The 22,715-nt window shown below is 40.1% G+C and overlaps 1 long non-coding RNA gene across 2 annotated transcripts in view; it reads left to right on the forward strand.

Moving 5' to 3' along the window:
- LOC125979618 (uncharacterized) overlaps positions 1-22,715 on the forward strand; it is a 41,754-nt gene that overhangs the window by 2,709 nt on the left and 16,330 nt on the right. The window contains exons 3-7 of one of the 2 annotated variants that reach the window (XR_007485363.2): positions 6,882-6,998; positions 9,917-10,053; positions 17,224-17,338; positions 19,818-19,943; positions 20,248-22,083. This is a non-coding gene — a long non-coding RNA (uncharacterized lncRNA). Of the gene's footprint in view, positions 1-6,881; positions 6,999-9,916; positions 10,054-17,223; positions 17,339-19,817; positions 19,944-20,247; positions 22,084-22,715 lie in introns of those variants that run through there. The other variant, XR_007485362.1, reaches the window with a different exon arrangement.

Consider the following 22,715-nt stretch of genomic DNA (forward strand, 5'->3'; position numbering starts at 1 on the left):
CACAGACACCTTCAATAACAACTAACACGCTAATAGAGCTAATACTTATTCTCATCAGTATTTTATATATTGGACAGCATATACGACACATACTGTCAAGTTAATGATATTTACATTGTATGGTCTGAAAATAACGGTAATACCATTCAAAATATTTTTTAAACTCACTTTACACTTCTTACAAACACTCACCTTGTCGTTCTGCTCCACATTTTTTTCTGAACACCTTTCCAATCATAATTGCTCTGGTTCCTTACTTTTAGTTTCTTTGTTATTTTCCTCTTTTTATATTTGTGCCGTGTTTTCCTGGCAACTTATTTGTTCCATTTCAGTTTTTATTTTTATTTGCCGTTTTCACTTCCCCTTATTTCTATTTTTTACCTACTCTTTGTAATTGTCTTATTCTATTTTTTTTCTATTTCTGCAACTCTCTCTCTCTCTCTCTCTCTCTCTCTCTCTCTCTCTCTCTCTCGCTCTCTCTCTCATATGCATACTTAATCTAATTTAATTTTATTTCTCTTCATTGCACAGTTTTAGTCACGTCTAAATGTAATGTCATGAAAAAGTCTGAGAACAATGTACACATGTGCTCTGGCCCCCAAACATCATTGAGGTGACCAGATGAGGCGCTACATACAACCTTCGGGGAGTGTGTTGTGCGCGTGCGCGTGCGTGTTGTTGATGTTGGAGGTGCTCCAGGCGTGCAGATGGCGCTGCTTTGTGTTTGCAGCTAGCGACTGCACGCTTCACGGCTCCCTGGCGGCCATGACTAAACCATGTGCACTCTCGACACATACACACACGCAGACACACACATATGATTGTGCAGTCTTCAAGGGTCAGGAAGGACGCAGAAAAATGTCTGCGGGATGCCAGCACGCCACACGTTCTTTTGATGTTAGCCAAAAGGCTTCAAATTCACTTCATTCCATCAAAGAAGAGAACGTAACCACCATGACGTCAACATGTGTTTGTTTTTCCTGCTTTCAGTCTTCACGTCTGCGTTTTTGCTCTTTTGTTGGTTAGTCTTAAAGAGAGAAATGAACATAAAATGGAAACGAAAAAGAAGAAACAAACAGAAAACGGAAAACAATTTATTTGAACATTCGATTGCATATGTTAGCGATCTAGCAGAAAGTTTAGGAGGCCAAGCAAGGTAATGACTGACCAGCTAAAGATTTAGGTAAAAAGCTGGCTGGTTGGCTAAGAAACTACTGAATGGAAAACATACTTAATAATAAAAAGTACATTTTATATTTAAAATAAATGAGGACAAAAATAAATATACTACATTGAAAGCAGAAAGTTTTATACAACATTTATACAAATAATTTTTTATCAAATAAAAAAAGGAAACGTGATACAAATTATTATATTTATTATATTAAAATGATACAATTTAAAGAAATATTCTTTGGTATATTTGGTAATTTAATCTGTGCTTTTTGTATTGCTGAATTGACAAAAGACAAATTTTTTACTAAATAAATACCATATGTTTAATAGTAAATTTGATTAAATAATAATGAAGGCAAATATGCGGTACATTAAATAAGGGGGTAGAAATATTGTAAATGGATGACATTGGTGCCTTGTGATATGAGTTACCAGCCTTCTGAGTTTTTTTTATTTGAATAAAATAGATTCTAAAATCGTAAGCAAAAAAACTTTTTCTGTTCACCCCATCTTCACTTTGCCAATTAGCAGTTGCTATGTTGCTCTGCAGTAGTTGACAATGCAAACACGGCAGACAGTAATGATTTGTGTTATGGAAAAAAATAGTTACACAGCTGTGATCTCACTAAGGCGTGCGAATCAAAGCTGCCGTCTCTATTTATATCCTTGTCATGTTGTAAGAAGGAACCTGCTCTCACCTGTACGTTCGCCCGCCACTACTATAGCAACACCAACAACAAGTAGAAGAAGCGCTCCAGGGAACCCTAAGGACTTCCTGGGAGTCCTCTGGCATGCCGATTCACACTCGAGCCTGCTGTTTGTCTGCCTGTTACCGTAGCAACTGCACGGGGTGGGGGCGCCCTCGGGAGGGAATTCCCTTATCTTGCTGACATTGTCGAACTGGCGTCACGTCACGGTTCAAAGGTTTGCTCTGCAGGAATGAAAAACTCTGAACACACCTTAAAGTGTTACACTTCCATTCGGTGTGTATGCGTCGCTATGGTGACCCGAGTGTTGGCATGCGTGCGTGCGTGGTGGTTCCATGAATGGTCATAATGCTTTAAGCTGTGAGTCAGCACTTAGTCAACGTGCTGCACGTTCATCAATGAGCTGCGTGTCATTCACTGTGCACTAGAGTGGTTCTTGAAGTTTGAAGTGCACCAAGTATCACCTTAAAAAACCGATGTCCGTTTCACAGTAAGGTTAAACTCGAATTTCCAATTGACAAATAAAAATCTTGAAACAAGCACTGTACTAAACCCAAAGAAAAAACAAACTTTATTTTTCATTTGATGTGACATGGCAGGGAAACGTGTGTGGAAAAAGCTTCCTGAATTTTGGCACGGGGTCCAGGTGGTATTGCGTAACGTAGCACGCTAACTAACAATCGTTTTTTGATATCCATATTGCGTGTGTTTAACAACACTAGGCAGTTGACACAGGTGGCTGTAATCTGGCTGTCAATCAACGTAACGTTAAAGAAAAAAAATGAACGCAAGTTGGTCTCCAAGGGTTAAACGCTGCGCTCATCCCCCGCATTTCCAAAAGCCAAAATCCGAACCGGCAGGTGCTTCATCTGACAAATGTTATTCGTTTGGCTCCGTTCTTTACGCATGTGAGAAATCTGCTCACTTTGCATCCTTGCAAGCGGTGGAAGTGTTCCAGGCCCAGAGTGCACCAAGGACACGCTCTCATCACGAGCGCAAAATAGGGAAAAGCTAGTCGAACGTTGTGAGAGCAACAACAACGCTTGAATTTCAAGCAACTGAGTCATGCCGAGGAGGAGTTCTTCTTCTGTAGAATCTGTGAGAAAACATGGTTTTAAGTTGGATTAGGTGTTCGGGTTCAATTTAAGGTTTAGGCTGGAGTTGGGACATAAATGCTCAGGAGGCCAAGCGGCACCTTCAAATGAAAATGAACACATTTAATTTGAACATCAGTAAACAAAGACTTTCCTATGATGATTAACAACCAATCAAAATCAATATTACATCGTGTATTCCTATGGTGTCCTCAGGAAACATCACATGACCTTTGCGGTTGAGCACGACGGCATTGAAGGTTGCTAATGTTAATATAAACGCTGAAATATTGATTAAAAAAATCTACATAATCCTCTGAGACTCCGGGCGGGGGAAACACATCAGACGGGGGTCCTACGCCGGAGTTGACCTGCTCAATTAAACATCAGCTAAATTTACCTTTGAGTGATTATTAATGATTTATGCCGAAATAATCCCATTTTAAAAGATACAGCACCTTCCTGGAATATTTAGGACTGTTTGCTTTCCCACATGTCTCAATCGGTGAAAGAAGCTGTGGTTAAAAGAGTGACGTCCCAACAAGTATTAAAGTAATGAGTTGTTGAGGGAGTGTCATTATACTATGAAAGTATTCGTTTGATTCATGCGGCAAATAAACAGTTACCTTAGTTAACCTTCTTTCATTTTCTAGCACAACACATTTAATAGTCACGGCAGGAAAATATCTATGCTATGGCTACGAGCACAAAACATACACTCAAATAACAAAATCGGAATCTAGGTTTTTACAAGCTCAAACAAATGCAAATGCGAATTTTAATTTACAAGTCACAAGAAATTGCACCAAATTTAATAAATTGAAAAGAAAAAACTTTAAGTGACAAGGTCAAACTTCGATAGCAGGTGACGACCACCCATTTCTTCTGCTGAACTAACTTCTAAAGCCGTGCACAGCGGGCAGACGTTATGTGTGACTTAAGAGGCAGATTTTTCCAGATATTTTCCATCAATTGATTCAACTGTATGTTCCAGAACATTCGTGTGCTAAGCTAACAGTTGCCTCTTCCCTGACCCCACTGGTTTTCACTTCCTGTCTCCTGCGTTCAGAGGGGGGTCACACACGGTGCACTTGTGCATTATCTCCCAACTCCCACCCATCCCGACCTTGTGCTTTGTATCCCAGGCCGCCTTCTTCTCAGCCCCCTCAATCAAGGCGGCGCAAGATTTAGAGAGGAGGTAAACAGTCTGGTTTTATGATTGGGCCCCTTCTTACAGCGCGGCCGGATAATTGAAAAGCCCTCAGTGACTATTTTGAGACGCTAGTGGGAACGGACTCTTTGCTGCATTCACCCCAAACGCGCAAGGCCACTTTTTTCTTTTTTTTTTTTTTCCGTAACAAATGCGCAGGACACAGAACAAATAGCAGCCGTCTCTCAGCCGTCAATCAGACAAGCAAATAAGACGCGTCGCGGCGCTTGCTTGTGTGTGTTTTGCAAACAGGTTTTTCCACTCTCGGCAGCTGCCACCGCCAAACATCGTGCCGCAAAAACCCCAAATTACCGTTGTTTGACTGTGAGTTGAAAGTTTAAGCAAACACAAATATCAGCAGTCAGCATCTTCGGGGTACATTTGCGGACCGGTGGGACTTGCGCCACACTTTCCTTGCCACTTTAAAGCTAATATTAAAGTTGAGAAGTAGACAGAATGGAGGATAAAGATGCGAGTAAACCAAGTGTGATGGAAATCACTGTCTAAGGGTTTTTAAATATAACGTATAAATGCAAGGACGGAAATTCCTTTCTCGTAATTTTGCGTTGCTCCTCTGTCTAATACAGTGGTTCTCAAGTTTTACACAAAGAACCACCTACAAAAAAAATACGTGGCTCGCCAAGTACTACTGTCATGACCAAAAACACAGAAGAAGATATATTGGAGGATTTGTAGAGTGCAGGATTAAAAAAATGTGACCATTTCCAAACAACTGACCTACAATAATACCAAAATAAAAACATTTAAACCTCCAAAACACATGTAAATGTAATTTCTTCTTTTTTTCAAGCACTTTTGTTTTTGTGAACAAATTGTTTTTGTTTCATTTTAGTTTTAGTTATTTTATTAATTTCCATTAATTATAACAACCTTGGTCCCTGGAGCCCAAAAGTTTGAGAACCTCTGTTCTAGGTTATTATTCTGTTCCAATTAGTAAAACAAACGCCTCTGCAGAGGGAAGAAGAGGGATGTTCAGGTGAAGTTGGACTATTCTGTCAGGGTCGGGGCGTTTCAAATCAATACACATTCCTTACGCAACTCCAAATCAAAGTGGGTGTCCGGGAACCCAACACCGCTCGCGCTAACACTGAAAATATGCAAGTTTCATTACAGCCAATTATGACAGACATATTCCCGCATGGATGTAAGTACCGTAAGTAAGCGCTCGGGCCCTTGCAATTATTCCAATTACACGTTGGATGTAAACCAAGGTGGCTAGCGTGGATACATATCTGCACGACACCACGCGGGCCAGCTGCAAACCATCTCGCCCGCCGCTTCATGTGACGTCGGAGTAAATGACAGAGAGGGGGACAGCATCCAAGTGTGCGCACCACTATGGCCGCCCCAAGAGGGATGCTCCTGTGAAATCCATTGTGGTTCTTGCCAGTGGGACCGCTGGGCGCTTTGAGGAGCGCTTGAATGTTAAATTCGGACACAAGTGCTTCAATCAAAGCATCGTTTCGTTCAAGGACAAGCATGGAACTCCAATTTCTGTCTTCTGAGTCTTCATCCTTTAATCCAATCCATAGAAATCTGATTGGACCCAAAAAAACCAAAAAGAAACCAGCACAAATGTCTCAAAGCTGCGCAGCCAAGGCCTTGACTGCATGCCACTGCTTTTAATTGGTTTGACAGACACAACTATTATCATATTTTTTTTGTAGGGTGGGGTGGGATATTTCGTTGATTCAACAAACATACTCCGGAATATAAAAGTGCAGTGTTTTGGTGGCTATGTACTCTCTAGCTCTAAAGCTATTGTGCTAGCTTCCAATGTTGAAGAGCCACCGCGTTTCCGAAGACTAAAAGTCGTGCAGTAGAATTCCCCGGAGAGCGTGTTTGCACATTTCAAAGTCAGCCACAATCATTACATGTGATTCCAGAAAAAGATCAGAGGCAGCAGGCGGCAGGAAAAGACTCCTCACGAAAGATGAGGTTGAAAAAAAACACAGTGATCTGGAACAATGAAAGGCACGCTTAAGTCTTTCAAGAAGCTAATTGCTTTTATGTTGTTTAGCTTTGAACATGAATAGCTGCCACGTTATTGCGTCAAAGCTGCAAAGCTTGACCACAATGACGACTTTAAGCCTTAGTGTCAATAAAGCCACCCAATGAAACTCAGAGCTGGTTTTGCCACATTATCCATTTTATGACATGATGGGATTTCAACATTTTCGAATAATCTCATAAAAGAATCTATTTTTAGGTGGTGGTTTAGATTTTTTTCCACTATCGTGATTGCTTGTGGGTAATTAAGATTTGTATAGCGAAAACTGCTGTTTTTGCAAAGTTTCTGTCATTCCTGGTGTTGCAGTGGAGCAGCCGGAAAAGAAACCTCAAAGAATTATTTTCTACTGGTGGACTATTAGCGCATTTCTCACGTAAACTTTAGCCAAGACCTTTATTCGGTAGCTTTTACTGGCCGATCTAACCTCAGTGTTTTCCGTTGTTAGCCATAATTAGCTGAGTACAACATTTGATCATGGTGTGATGCATATGTAGCGTTAAAAACAAAAACCAAACAAATGTACCTCCAACTGAAACTGAAAGTAACGAAAGGACAGATGCTAGGCTGGCCTGATCAGGTTACACTTTATGCCACCTTTGTATATTGCTACTATATTCCTCTCAACAATACTTTTTTTTTTTTTTTTCTTTTAAACCCCTCAGATGTCCTCGGGCTGCTTTCCACTTCACAGCTGTCATTGGAAGGATCCAAAAATGAGGACATTCAAATTCTTCATCGCCATTTCCCCAGGAACAAGTGTCATTTTCCATGGCCGAGAGGTAAACAACAGGTGTTGTATACAGAATGCCCTGAGGCAGGCTTAGCTAAATAGCGTACGGTAAGATAGAATGACCCAACAAATAGCATTGTGCGAAGGCCTAGTTTGAGCACTCTAGCTCTAGGTAGCTCGTATATTCTTAGGTAACATCCTACTACAATATGACATGCTGCATGAAATGTTTGAATAGTTTCAAGTCTTTTGAGACAGGACAGCTTTATTAAAATGTATGTTGATTGCAGAGTCTTGTTTAATTGCAGCTAGGGTACAATATGCTACGGAAAAAGTCAAATTTTTTGGAATCATGAAGTTTTTGGACAGAGCTAGAGTAAAAGCACGCATCTTATGAGACACACATTATGTCCTTGTATTGACAATAATAATAAAAAAAAAGTTTGACATTGAACACTCGCACATGTCACAAACATGTCCTTGATCGCAAGATAATCCGTTGAGAACTGACGAATTTAGTAAAAACAGCATTTCACAGTTGTCCGATTGGAGACACTTGTTAAACGTCCTGCTAGGATACGACAGTGCCAAAAGAGTCCAATGTTTTTGAATCAAGAAGCAGAAATTTAATAGCACACCCATCCCAAATGAGATGCACATTTGGCCCTTTGACTGCAAGATATGCCGCAAAATGACAATGCTACTCAAAAACGTTCGGCTATAAACACTTGGTAGAAATGGGAAAGAATGTGTTCTTTGTGAATGGTTTGACTGACATTTCATCATGGCAATTCTTTCTAATGATGATCGTTTGTCTTTGCAAGCCCCTCAGGAAACGATCAACTGAGCAAATGTTTTTACTGGAAACTATCTAAAGTATATCTGCATTTTTTTCCTCAATTCCCCAGGTATTTAGTTGAGGGGGGGGGGGGGTCATGCGGTAACTTGGCCCTATCTAACCAACTCAGTGCCTAAAACAAACATGATTTACTTGAGTGGCACTTGGCACATACCTCCCCCAAGGCTCATTTGGATTTCAGTAACTGCAAACTTTGGTGTTATATGGAAGTCTCTTTAGTAGTGTACATTATATGACAGGGGTCCTCAACCTTTTTGAAACTGAGAGCTACTTCAAGGGAGCTGATTTATGGAAAGAGCTACCAATTTGACACACTTGTCTTGAAAGAACACGTTTTCTTTACATTCATCAAAATGTCCACTGGAACTCCACTTTTAGCTATGAGAAGTGTGAAGAAAAAAAACTTTGAGAAGCATTCACAAGAGTATCTGTTTAACTCACAGAAAACTCTTCGTCGTCACAATGAGCCACTTTGGTGCCTAAACGCTGCTAATCCCGCCTCAGGGGCCCGAAGCAGCTCAAGTTATGGCTTTTTCTCTGGAGATGAGCACCCAGACAAAGAAACGAAGGTGGTAACCGAAGCTTTCCAGACCTGGATAGCGTACAGGCGGCGTTGGAAGGCCTAGATTCGGTCCTCGTCGGGTGGGACACGGAGGTGTCTTGTAACAGCGGCTCCATCGGCTGCTCTGGTTACGTTTCAGAAAAACGGGAAACACTTCCCAAATGGTTACTAAAATTAACAGGGATGTTGTTTTACAATCTTTTTTAAATTTATTCTCATGTATGACTTTTCGGTCTAATGGAGATGAACAAGTTTGTGGGTGTGAAAAAACAATAACTTTAATTTTTATTATTTTAACAACATTGTAGTGCTAGATGGTCATGTGAAAAAAATACCATAACCTATGTTAACCTCTTATTACACTAGCCAGACAATGATGCATCCCACTGTTGTACTCAAAGCCAAAACGGAGTGTTTTAAACCAAATATGAACAGTGGTTCACTGATTTTTACACCTAGAGAATTGCCCGTACAGGTAAAGTTTTTACAATGGCCACAGTTTGACCCAGGAAGAGATTATTTCTATTTACTACAAGAAAAATGGAAGGTTGACCATTACTATTTTTTTCCCCCCATTGCTTTTGTTTACATTTCGTCTCATCTTGCACAAGAAAATGCTAACATTGTGCGATGCTCTTGGGAAAGCCTTGTAAATGTCTCTGGACGAGCACTGAAATCAAGCTGGTGTGTGTGTGTTTGTGTGTGTGTGTGCGTATGTGTGTGTGTGTATACAGTGTGTCTAAGAAGACAAGAGTGAAGCAATGCAAAAACATCTGTTACTTGATGACGCACTTTTGTGTGTGTGCGTGTGTGTGTGTTTGTGTGTGTTTTTTATGGAGCTGGACAAGACTTGAGGTGCAGGGCGGACATGTTGTATAGAAAACTGACAGGGGAGTCATCTCGTTGTGCCGTTTGGCACAATCATGTTGATGTAAAGCACGCCGCTCGTACATGTTTACATGAGCGCGTGTGTGACCTGCTGTCGTCAACATGGCGGCGTGCCCGCTATGTCCGCATCGCCTTCTTCATTGTCCGCGACCTTGCCAAAAAAAGACGGCACCTAATGGCCTGCGAGTATACTGCTCTGAGTCAGCACATGGATACAACATCATCACTGGACGAGATGCTAGCGGGTTTAGCAAGGTTATCTACTTCGGTCACTAACCAAAGTGTTGATGTGAGCCCAAGTCTATCCATTACATTGCCAGCCTTACTTGGATGCATAGATTTTTTTGTGTGGCATTAAAATGTTAATTTCTGACCCTATGGCGGAAATGCTACTGTGTATGTCATATAGTTATATCGTGTTAAAATTCTTTATGTACAGATTTACAAACCTTCATAGATATGAACAAATTTTGCCTGGTGTCCATAAGTGTCATCTGCATTCAAATTAGCAGCACTAATGCTCCACTTCACTAACTAAAGTGGATGTAATATATATGACCCTTAATTTTAGCAAAGGTCAGAGTTATAACACTTAAAAAACATTCAAAGAAAACAATTCTTTGGCTAACCTGACTTTTGTCATTTTGCATATTTTTAGAGTTGTGTCATGCTGCTTTGGGCCCAAAACATGTTCCAAAAGCCATGTTTGAGGAAGAGGAGGGAAAAGAAAAGCAGATGCTCACTCGGGAGGAGGCATGTGCTCCGCTACACTCTATCCTGGTTTCATACCGAATGGTGAGTCAAGTACAGTCACATTTATTTACACAGCACCAATTCACAACTGAGATTATTTCAAGGCTTTTTATACAATCAGAAGGTTAAGAAGCACACTCCTCATACAGCAAATGTATGAGAAACAGTAAAGGAAGAGACGGTAGAGGGCAGAGCGACTGAGGAGCGGTGGGAAAACAATAAGAAAAACAACAGATGTAGCAACAACATTTATTGGACGACAGTACTATTCAGCCTTCAACACCATTGTCCCGACCTCACCACCGTATATCATCTTGGGACCCAATCGTGACAAACCCATTCATGGGAAACCTCCTCATTTGTCTGCGCCTGCAGGAGCGCAAAGATTTTGAACTGTATTTTTTATCACCATCTTTAACAAGCAATGGAAGTCAGCTTTATTTATGTATATAAGCACATTTCTTCCACAAGGCAACTCAATATGCTTCATAAAACATCTAAAAGCATTTAAAATCAGAATCTTGAAAGACATTGAAAGTAGCTAACCAAATCTGCAAAATATTTAGCTAAAAAGTACTGCGTTAAGCGTGTGAATTAAAACTGAAACAATAAATACATTTTTTTGGGGGGGGGGGCGATCTTTTGCAATTGCGTATGTTTGCCTTAGGGCTCCACCACTGGTGACATAGCCAAACAAGTTGAGTGACCATGGGACAAACAAATCATGATGAAGTAAAAAGCTGGAATTGCGAGAGATTTCCTCGGAATGCGGAGCGTGCGTCCACACATTGGTGCGTGAGGCGGCAGGGCGTGGCAGGTGGGGATCCTCTCCGCTTAGCGGGCCTGCGTTTCATCACAGCGGAAAGCCTGCCAGGCGTTATCACTTTAATAGGACCATGGTGTGTTTGTATTGGACTGCGTTTCATTAAGCACGCCTCATTGGGAATTCCGCAGTATCCCGTTCCCTCGTGATGGCGGCGCACGCGCACACGTGCGCTTACGTACACGGAATTACTCGGCTGATTTTGCAACCGCCAGAATGTGTCCTGCTGGACATTTTAGGGTTGCTTACCTTGTATATGCAAGTGGACAAAAGCGCGATGATAAATGTGCAAGTTTTCATCATTGCGCATCATCATAACTCTATGGATGCTAACCACGTCTAAATGGCCCGCTGCAAGATTTAATCCAAAAGTAAATCTTAATTGCTGTGCAAGAAAAAAATACAGTACACCTTAATTTGTGAGTTAAAACGATAGACCGGATAAAAATCATTTTATTGACATTTTCGTTTGATTTTTTTGTTATTTTATTTGTTTTCATCCAAAGAACTTTTTTAAAAAAATTAAGCAACATTTTGTGAAATCCGAAAAACAGCAGTTTTCAATTTTAATCCCAAAAATACTTTTACTTTTTTTTAAAAAATTCTTATTGAAACAATAATTTGCTTCCTAATAATTCTATATAATAATAATAATAATAATGTGTGTGTATATTATTATATATATAGGAGTACTATACAGTACAACAGAAATAAATTAATCACACTCTTGTTGAAAACTGAATAAAAACATTGGTATGGTTATTTTTTCATTTACTTTTTATGGGTCACAAGGCAGTGCAGGTGTTGCTAATGATTTCGTGGCAACTGATGCTATGCTAACAGAAAGCAAACAAATGGCCAAGATCAAGGCTTCATTATGCTGATTCCTCTGTTTAAATGTCCCTCAGCTACACACTTAACGCTCATGAACCACTAAATTCATTCATAATAATGATGTGTGTTCATGGGGAATATTGATTTGAGTTCACTTGAGTTTTTCAGTAATGGCAAGACTTATTGTGAAACGCTACAGTATGCATACATACATAATCAAGTAACGCTTTGAAATTACGGTGAGACTTAATGTTAGGTCAAGACTTTCAATGTTTGAGTTTCTTACATAAAAACACCTGCAACTTGCCAAATAGTGAGACTCGTTAAACGCTATAATGCTTTGTTGTCTGCAAATGTATTAAAAGTAACCCCAAATGTAATGACATGTCTGCGCTATATGATTTATTTGGCTGTTAGTAACATAAAATCAATTTTTCCATCCCAGATTCTACTGTTGGCCACAATGCAGTAGTTAAAACAAGACGGCAGCAATGCGTCAATACGTTTTCAAATATTTAAATATCTAGCTTTTTAAAACATTTTGGGTAATGTATGGTGTTGGTAAAACGCTATACAAGCCTTCTGCAATTACTATTTAGGGAAACATTTATTTTCTGGGAAATACATAGGTTTCATCTTCCAAGCGCCTTAGTGACGCTTGTGTGTTTATTTTATAACGATAATACTAAAAATGCATTGGTGTCATCCCAGACTTTTTACTGCCACTTGAGCGCCCTGGGAAGCAGTCCAATTCTGGTTGTAAATCATTGTCCAGGCTACACTCACTGTTGCTTTGTATACGGCATCATCACGGCGATAAACATTTCGCTCAATTTTACGCAACATGGAAATCAAAACCCAAGTGATTGTCCAATATGTGGGTTTTCCAAAATTTCGTAGCTCTAGAGACAAATTTGCATTTTGCTTCCTCCTCGGGGCTAATACTGAGGAAAATATGTCAGGACATCCAAAAATACGGTACATAAAGTTTTAATATTACATAACAGAAAAAAATCTATAATGCTACATTATTTAGTATCTTTAATGGTGGTGTATGTTTAAAATCACCCTCCTTGGCGTTTGCTAACTAACTAGGTTGATTGAGGCTCAGAGAATTTTCTGCATGGACACCAGTGAGTTTACTTCTGCTTTTGTAACGTCAATGTCAGCGTTGTTTCTTTTGGCCGGGAAACCCGTCTGTGTACCAAATACAGAAGTATAGTAAATATCAGAAAAAAAAAAGAGCTTTTTTGGGGGGGTCGGGGTGGGGATATTTATCCTTGTACAGCTTGACAATTTAACTTTTTTTTTTTCATTATTGTTTAAAATTGCAAAATTTACCCCTCCCCCCCCAAAAAAATTGCCATAATGATGAAATGAGACTTTGGAAATGTTGAACAGGGGTGAAAATTCTTGAAGAACACCATGCGTTCTTTCTTGGAGGCTTGTTACGGGAAGTCCTCGCTCCGTTGTTAGGACGGTAACAGAACCGAAGCAAAAAACTCTCTTTTTAGTCAAAATGAGGGTGGATATGAACAATGAGTCACAACATTTGGATCTGATGCTCATCTTCCATGATGATCGGGTCAGTCCTCTAATGACCGACTATAAAGTGTATTGGGGGGATGGGAGGGGAGCATTTTTAAAGAACAATCCAGAAGAACCTCAAAAACATACAGTATGAGGGAACCTCCATAATCAAACACAATGAAAATATGTTTTTGTTTTGTTCCATTTTAGGTGGGGTGAGCTCGTTTTTACATGAACACATGGCAGTTATGTAATGTCGTGTAACATTAAATCATTTTGTGCACACTTAAGAAAAGTTATACTTATTTTTCTTTCATTATACAGCGATGTTTTATGCTCGTGTGACAGTTAGGAATTAATTGACATTACATTATTTTTTAGGGATGAAATTGTGTTTTTCATCTTTTCATTCCAAAAAGAGGGTAATTAACTACCTGTTTTAACACTTTTGTGACAGATAGCAATGAAAAAACAAAACTTATGGATTACTTGGAGACCTATAAAAGATTTAGGGGACGTGACAAGAAATTTATTGACTTTATAGCGTTTTTAATGAGGTGGTTATCAGGTTTCTACACTTTTATGACATTTGCACTGAAAAAATGGCATTGCATTTACTTGGTTTCATTTCTTCAAGTTGTTGCATGAAAGGGATCATCTGGATCAAGATAAATTTTATAAGTCTACTTTAAAATGCATTTGGATCCAGATGCTTTTTTTCATGCAACCACTTGGTGAAATAAAATTGAGTAAATCACACACAGCATTTTTCCCATTGAATCTTTATTGTAAAGTGGTCAGCTTGTGTTTGCACTCGTGTGACAGTGATGTTAAAATATGAGTTCAAACATGGTCTGTACAGTTAATAAAGGTTTTATGATGGCGACAGAAGGAATGAATTGACTTACCATTATTTCCAAACGAAAAAGAACGTCTTGAAATTTAACAAACAGAACAGACTGTGTTATAATTATAAGTCCTAAAAGAAGAACTCGGTCGAGGCTGCAGTGCATTAGCATCAAAAGAACACAGCCAGTCGTAGTTAACAAGGATTCATAAGCTTTTGTTAAATTGCCTTCTCCAGGGGGACATAATTATTGTCAAATGTGTCACTACAGTATATTCTAGAGCAGTGTTTCAGATAGAGCAGATTGCACTGAAATTATCACAGTGGAGGAATTCAAGCGCTGGCATAAATCAGTGTCGCGACCTTATTGGACAACAAACGCGTCGAAATGAATCGTGCTTATATCAACATTTGCCTCGGCCGCCGTCTGACTGACATCAATCAAACTGAACGCTCTTATTTCGTCATCGCAGCACTGCAGTTGGTGGTAATGTTACCACGTGACCAAGCAATGCGCTCAGGCTACAAAAGATGTTTGATCAGTCCGGTTCAACTGGTTGTATGGCTGGTTAGACAGGATTCAGGTTGCCTAATGAGAGCAATTTGCCTCAATATAGAACTGCCTCCACTCATTATCGATACCGTGTGAAAATAGTTTTACTTCAGGGAGAATAAGAAAGTATGACTATGACCATTTAGAAATATTTGCATAATAATTATACAACAACAAACACTGTATTTTCTCAGTATATAAACATTCACACGTAGAGATGCATACTCACATCTGGGAAGGTTCCAGCGACCCTATGACACTAGTGGGGATAAGTGGTATAAAAAATGCATGGATGGTGTTCCGTAACGTTATCATTTAAAATAACAAATTACAGTATAATTAAATCCATTATCAATGCCAGATAAAAGTATACACTGCATCTGGAAAGCATTCACTGGGTTTTCCTTTTTCCACATTGAGTTATATCACAGCCAAATGCCAAAATGGATTAAATTCATTTTCGTCTCAAAATTGTACACACAGCACCCCTTAATGACCACATGAAAAAATTTTACTTTGTCATTCAGCTGTGAAATTGTGGGATCAATTTATAAAAACTTTCGAATCAGGCAGAAAATTTGGAAAAGGGCCAGGCCATGACTCCTTTCTGTAGGCGCTGTATTGTCAAATCCATTTTGTGACCATTTTGACTGTTTATGAGATCGTTCACATTCTACTGGTGAAAGTATGTCGCTAAATAACCAATGAACCAATGTTTATGTCCATTGGCCGCCAAAGCTGTCCGTCAAAACACGTGTACTTCCTCCTTAGACCACAGACAAAAACGAAGCGATATTTTAGTTAGCGTGAAACTGTGACGGTTTATGATACGTGGTGTCATGCGGTTAAACTAACTAAACAAATGTACGAGTACAACTTCCAAAAATATATACCTTATGTTGTTAAAACAAAAACATGGTTCTGATCTCAAATGGAGGTTTGAGATGTTTCAATGGTGAACATTTAAGAACGAAAAAAATAAAGCTGGACGGAAACGTCTCTGGCGGTGGATTACGACTTGGTATGCGCAGGGAATTAAACCCGGGGGTCACCAGAGTTTAAGGCCGCACTCGCTGCCATCCCCCTGAGCACCCCCCCACACTCCCCAAACCACAACACCCTCACTTTCCACCATGTTGCTTCAGCACGAAAAACCACCGGCTTCTTCCTTCCTCCAGCTAACCCTGCTGCTGTGGTGGGGAAAAACACCCCTTCAATGTGTTGGAGAACTTCACCAATGCTTTAACGCTAACTAAAGATAGAACATGAGAGGCGGTCGACGATTACGGACCCTTCCTCCAAAATTACAGCCATCACTTCCTGAAGAAAATATTCACTCTTTCTACCCACAATGAGTTCTGACAGAGTATGGTATTCCGGGTATTTTTTTACTCAACTGGAAATGGGAAGGAATAGAACAATATCTTTAGTTATTCTGGTGTCAGTTGGAATCACGAGCTCTCTTGGGCGAACAACCTCGTTTGTCTGAAGACGTTTTCATGCTTTGTTATGATAGACACATCCATCCAATTTTCTTGTCTATGAAATTTACGTTAGTAAACCACTGGAATGACTAACGTTTGCCTGTCGACGTCATGACAGTGTTTAGATCAGCATCACTTTTGAGTAGAAGATAAAAAATTTAGTGGTGACTGTCACATCAACTACAAGGGAGCAAAATGCCAACATGCAGAATGTCGGGCAATTTTAGGCACCTGATACTCGAACGGAGTATGTGTTGCGGTCGGGAGTAGCGTTCAACTCAAGCCATATGCTGAGTCAATGTCATAGTTTGAGGTGTCACTAAATAATAAAATATTAAGGGTCCAAGTCACTTATCCACTTGACATGTTTTTTTTTTCATACAAAAAACTGCTGATTACTAAAGAACAGAGCCTTTGCCGCCGCCACATCTCCTCTCTCTTTTGGTTTGGTTCGCTTCTTATTTTGTCAAACCACGTAAAATTCATTGGATCTTAAAAGATGAGTCCAAATGCTCTCAAATGGGTGGCCATATGGGAAAGACTGCTTTGAAAATGGCTGACAGTAAATGACTTTTGGAGAGTGCCAATCAAAAGTCAGCAATATTGTCTTCTGCACTTTGCATTCATTTATTTAACAAGAACAACTGCTCACTGACGCCAAGACAAAAGAGTATTACAGACATAAACAATAAAAGCATCGGGAGGGAAAACAAAGAGAAGACAAAGCGTTCTTTTCATGTAATCCGGAGCAAACAGACTTTGTATGAACACTCGTCACACTTTTATTAGTGTTGCCATTTGCCCACACGTGCTTTCCATTTACGGGGAAGGTCGAGGGGTCATCGTACATCTTAATCAGCACATAATAAGTGTCAACGTGAACTCTCACCTCGGCCGTCCGAGGCTTCACGGCTCGGGTGGCCGTCGGCTGGAATCTAAGGGATCGTACAAGATAACATTATTCATCCATGCAGAGATGTTCTCGCGATAACCCGACATGCTCTTGTTTGCTCCGTCAGACATGAGCAGAACGTATCCCGGATCGCATTCGAAATGCACCAAAATAAAATTCAGACTCAAGGCAGTCAAAAAGAGAGATGATTGCTATCCATCCATTTTCAACACTACTCATTTTTTTCAGGGATGTGTGGTGTGCCAACCAGCCGCAGGGCATATACAAAGACAATCAACCAGGCATACCTGCATGCTCACTGTCACTGAGCTGGACTTGAACCCATGCTGCCCACACACGTCAGGTGAGTACCCCTTTCAGTTATTTTATTTTAATAAACCAGGCGGTGGCAACTTTGGAAATCTGAAAGTTTTGCACACGATTGATGATCAAGGTTTCGTTTCCGGCTTTGACTGTTTTGACGACGAGCAAAGGAAATAGATCAGCCTTACTTTGCTTTAATTAACTGTGTAAAATGGCAACAACCGTGGATAATCAGCGTAATGTTTCTGTGTGAAGTGCTTGACAATAAAAGTTTGATTTCAGTTTAAAAGAAACCTCATAAAATCATGAGCACTCATGATGGGAAAAATTGTGACTACTGTATAAATCAAAACAAACTCGGAAGGCAAAGACAATTAAAAGCTTGATTTTAGTCCAAAACAAAAGACCTCATACCATAATCACTCAGAACGGTCAGGATAGGAACCAATCTGTGTTGCTTTGATTTAATAATCCAAGTGCTGACAACCTTGGATTGTGAACATAATGATTTGAGCAAAAGATTTCATACTGCTCAAATTCCCTGCACTATGTTTCAGGTCAGTTTTGACCAGGTTCAGAAATAGGCTCCCTGTAATTATCTGGATTAAAATCGTTGAATTAATGTCAAACAGGGAATGACTGACATTAATAAATAGACGATTAATTGTTACTCAAGCTTTTAGAGAAAAGGTCCTTTATAGTTTTATTTACTACATCGCAGTCACTTGTTTTTGCAGGTGCAGATCTTGTGCCTATCTAAAGGCCCCTTCTGACCTCTATATGAGTCATACGTATGAATGATCCTTCTTATGATGTTTTACTCTTTCCATGTTTCAAGATTCCCCCGTGACCCTTCAAAGACCAGCAGATGCATGTTTCTGTGTGAACAAATGTAGCGGGGACTCAGACACTTTTTGGGATTATTTCAGACTCCCTCTTGCGCTACGTCCGTCCCATAAAAATATGCACATTTATGGAATGTACAGTTTCAGTTGAAAGAATATTAGTGTGAAACTTGGAAATCTAAAGTCAGGCAAAATTGATCTGAAACAGCCTCGGTGTACGCAAACTCATTAGGCCCAACACTACAGAAGAATGACATTTTTAAAGAATTCTTATGTAAGTATTTTGGCTCATTTTAGGAAATTCCAGGTTGAAAGAATGAGAGTGAGAGTGTTTTTATTACTGTCAAAACGTAGAAACGATCTGCGGACACCAATTTTGGTTCTCAAGTACAGTTTTCAACACATCCACGCACTCACGCAAACTCTCCACAGGATTGACATGAAGTCCAAGGTATCCCGGTGGGATACAATAAACTCCTTGTGAGCTGTAAAGAAAACAGATAACACGACACCAACGTCCGTCATAGCCGCAATGCCCGCCCACACCGCGACGTCAACGTGTGTGTGTTCAGTAAATGCGATTAAGGGTCAATGGCCGAGGAACATTTTGACACATGTCTTGTATTTGGAGCGAGATATCGCCGACATCGGATCCAGAGTCCAGATGGCGGCTTCATCGTCAGGCTTTTTCTGCGCCCGCAATCCTTAATGCGGAATGGTTCTTGGGAAGCATTCCATGGCGAAGCGCACTCACAAGAGTGACGTGACCTCGAATCGCCACATGTGTACGTTCCGTGGAGGCCTTCTCCGACGTCAGCACGCAGCTCTGGAACCACTAATGCGACATCTTTGTTTTGGTAAACACGCCTCTAGAAACCGCTGCGATCACAATGCCGGCCCGGCCGCTGCCAGAATGAATACGCAGCTAACGACACGCTTTGGCATGCCGCCTGCCCCCGCTGCTATTGATCCAATGTGGATTCTTCCAGTCCACTTTATTGCCCTAATGCGAAACATCCATCACTGAGGATTCCTGCTGTCCAAGTCAGCTGAAAATGCAGGATTTCCCCTTTGAGGTTCTGCATATTTGGCATGCAAGGTAGAAGACGCTATGCTTTAAACTGGGCTAGAGGTCGCGGGTACGATGACAGCAAAGTTTAATGCTGGGTACACACATACACCTCTTAAATGCGGGTACATACGTACCATTTTTTAACATCTAAAGCTGGTACACGCATACCGATTTAACATCTAGAGCCAGACACGCAGGGTACACACACACACGGTTATTATCATGCCAATTTTTTGTATTATACATAACCACGTATTGAGCTCTAGCTTAATCTTTAATTTCATTATGGCAACATCTTTTTGATGTGGAGAAACACTCTGAAATCAGTATGTGTGGTCTCGCACACATAATTATGTTTCTTCCCATCAAATTGTGACCTTTTTCCAAAACACATGGTGGAGGAAAAATCCATTTACACACCAAACGCACAAGATTAAAATTTGATGTTGACAAGTTTTATCATTCAAAGTTGAGTCCACACATACCGACCTACGATAATCAAGAAATACTCAAATTTGGCCCCATTATCCGTATGTGTAAAGTTTGCTTTAGCAGGGCCAGCAAATAGTCCTTAAAAGTGCTGTTTATCTGTCACATTACAGGATTACAGCATGAAGGATATTCTTACTTTATCTCAACAACATCTGGAGAAGATTTGACCAGAGCTTGTGGCGTTAAGTTGACTCGAGCGGCGAATTAAGAATCAGGATGTCGTCACCGGCTTTGAGGTTGGTGACTTGCTCATTGAAACTTGTCTTGTCTATCTTGACTGACTGTCTGTCTGTCTGACCGGGAACTGGGATGAGTGCCATGAGCGTGTTGCAAGCATTTTGCGGTGGTTTCCAAGGCTCGCCGCGAGGCTCATGATAAGCTTTGATAAACACTCGCTTCAAATGAGAGCCGCATTTTCCGTGAAATCCATGCAATTGTGAAAAAAAAGCTTGACTATAAGAGTATCTAGATTGATGATTCATTTTATATTTATAACATGTTAACATTTTCTAAACTACCTTTTACATTCAATAAGAACAGCAAGAGTGAACTCCTGCTTGCCATATTGTGATTGACATAGTCGTGGAACCTAATCAACCACGCAGAAGGAAAACCCAACCTAGCCGGAATATTCACTCTTCATATACTGTCAGGGGTTGCCTAAATTTTGAGTGTGCAAAGAACTCTATTAGAAATGTGCATTAAAATGAAATGTCACAGCAAAAATCAAATCAAAAGTCTCTCTGTGTCAAAGAGGCCTCAATCCAATTAATTTCCAAGGCAAGTTCTGTCTTTAGTCCAAAAATCTAATTAGGCACATACTAATACAAAAATACATCCAAACCTAACACCAAAGTGAATCTAATTAACTTTTAACGGCTGCGCATTTAATACAATGCTTGTATTGGCTTACATTAGTGTGTGTAGGTGGACCAAATCTTTAATTTTGTTAAAATTCTTGGTTACAACTTTCCTATTCGGTATGCTTGGAATTCCATGTGATTATTAAACCTCAAAATAATTTGTGATTATCACAATCCTTCCCCATCCCATCCCATGAATCCATTCAGTGGACTCACTTTCCTCCGACCATCTGTTCTCCTTTTCACCCTTCGTTCTCACTTGAAGCCAAATCAATAATAACTTTGTGTTGGAAACGGAAAGATCAGCACAATGTGAATGTGTCCAAAAAGCACACTACAAATATAAACAACACTAAATAGCCAAAGGAAAGCCACACTCATGTTGATAGAATTAGCCTAATTGCGCCTTTTGGCCCCAATTTTGACGCACACACGCAGGCATACACACTCACACAAATAAACAGTGCACCACATGGATCATCACTTGCACTCTATCGTAAATTTTTATCGGTTTACAGTATACAGGTAAGTCCAAATTTAAACTTTTGAGCCTTCAGTGCAACATGCAAGAGATATAGTGTAATAGAAAATAAGAAGGCAGAGTCCAGTCCCCAAACTTTGGCCCCATGAGACTAGAAATACCTGAACATATACACATGTATGCATACACACAGTCACACAAACCAACCAGTCCCTAAAATACGTCCTTGTAATCCAAAACACATATGTCACATGCACCCATGCACGCACACACTGACATGTGTGAAGGAGTCATTAAAATCCAGCTGCCTCCCATCCGAGCTCGTCCACCATTGCCAAAGGATGATGATGATGAGGATGGTGATGATGCTGTTGATGATGAAGTTGCACTGGATGCCTCTGGTCCCTTGATGACATCACAGACTGATGTCATACGGGTCGGGCGTGGCAGCCTGACAAGCAGCTGAGAAGGGGAATGTTTTATTGTGTGTTTGTGTGTGCGTGCGCCTCTGTGTGTGTATGTGTGTGTGTTAGGGCAGGGCGCAAGTATGCAGTGAGTCCACTGAGGTTTTGTGCACTCAATCAGATGTTTGGACGGACCCTCGCTGTTACGTTTGTGTCGTGGGAGGAAAAGACGAAGGAAGTCCAGGGGAAAAAGTTGAACATGCAGCAAAAGTTACTATATTCGAGTAAATGTTGCTAACAACAAAACAAGCTACTCTGGGTGGACATATAATCCATCAAAGAAATTCATTTCTTTGTGTGGAGTTGATTAATCATGATGAAATTTGAGTCTGCCACCAGCAGAGGTACTGTTGATTCACTGTTCACTGAACTGAGTACTAAATAGTAAAATTCCAAATAGTGTGTGTGTGCGTGTGCATGTGCGTGTGTGCGTGTGCGTGTGTGTGTGTGTGTACGTGCGTGTGTGTGTGTGTGCGCGCGTGTAAATATAAATAGATATATATACGTATATAGATATATGGATGTCTATACTGTGTATTTATATAGCTATAGCTATATATATATATATATGTGTGTGTGTGTGTGTGTATGTATATATGTATGTATATATATATATGTATATACATACTACATCAGAAAAGAGGTTTTCTTTCCCCCAAGCGATGTTGTAACCATTGTCTTGTTAGCACAGTTATGCAAAACCTACTATGCAAAATTATGAAAAATCACTGTAAAAAAATGGTGGGTGAAATTTTGTCAGAAAATTAAAATACTAGGAAAGAAAAGTAAGCGGCTAAAGTGAGTAAGTAAATGTTACTAATTTTCCCCCCCCAAAAAAAAAAAAAAAAAAAAAAAAAAGATACACGTATTGTGGATGGAATCCATGACCAGGTTGGGAGACGGCCACTCTAACACCTGTGGTATTCCACTCCTGGTGTCTTCAAGACCCAAAACGTTTTGTTTGGGAGGTATGTAAAGTCACCCTGACAGCGGCGATCGACTATCAGGGGGAGGCATCGTGTAGGTGGTAGAGTGGCTGTTTTTCGACCAGGATGTGCATACAATGCTCAACACATTTTTTTCAAACAAACCACCAACTCAAAATCTCTCCTCGTAAAACTTTTTGAACGGAAAAACTTTCCTAGGTTTTTTTCAAGTAAATTTCAAATTTTTTGATAGTGAGTGTAAGTGCCAATTGAT

The sequence above is a fragment of the Syngnathus scovelli genome, chromosome 13, assembly GCF_024217435.2.
Source record: "Syngnathus scovelli strain Florida chromosome 13, RoL_Ssco_1.2, whole genome shotgun sequence".
NCBI lineage: Eukaryota > Metazoa > Chordata > Actinopteri > Syngnathiformes > Syngnathidae > Syngnathus > Syngnathus scovelli.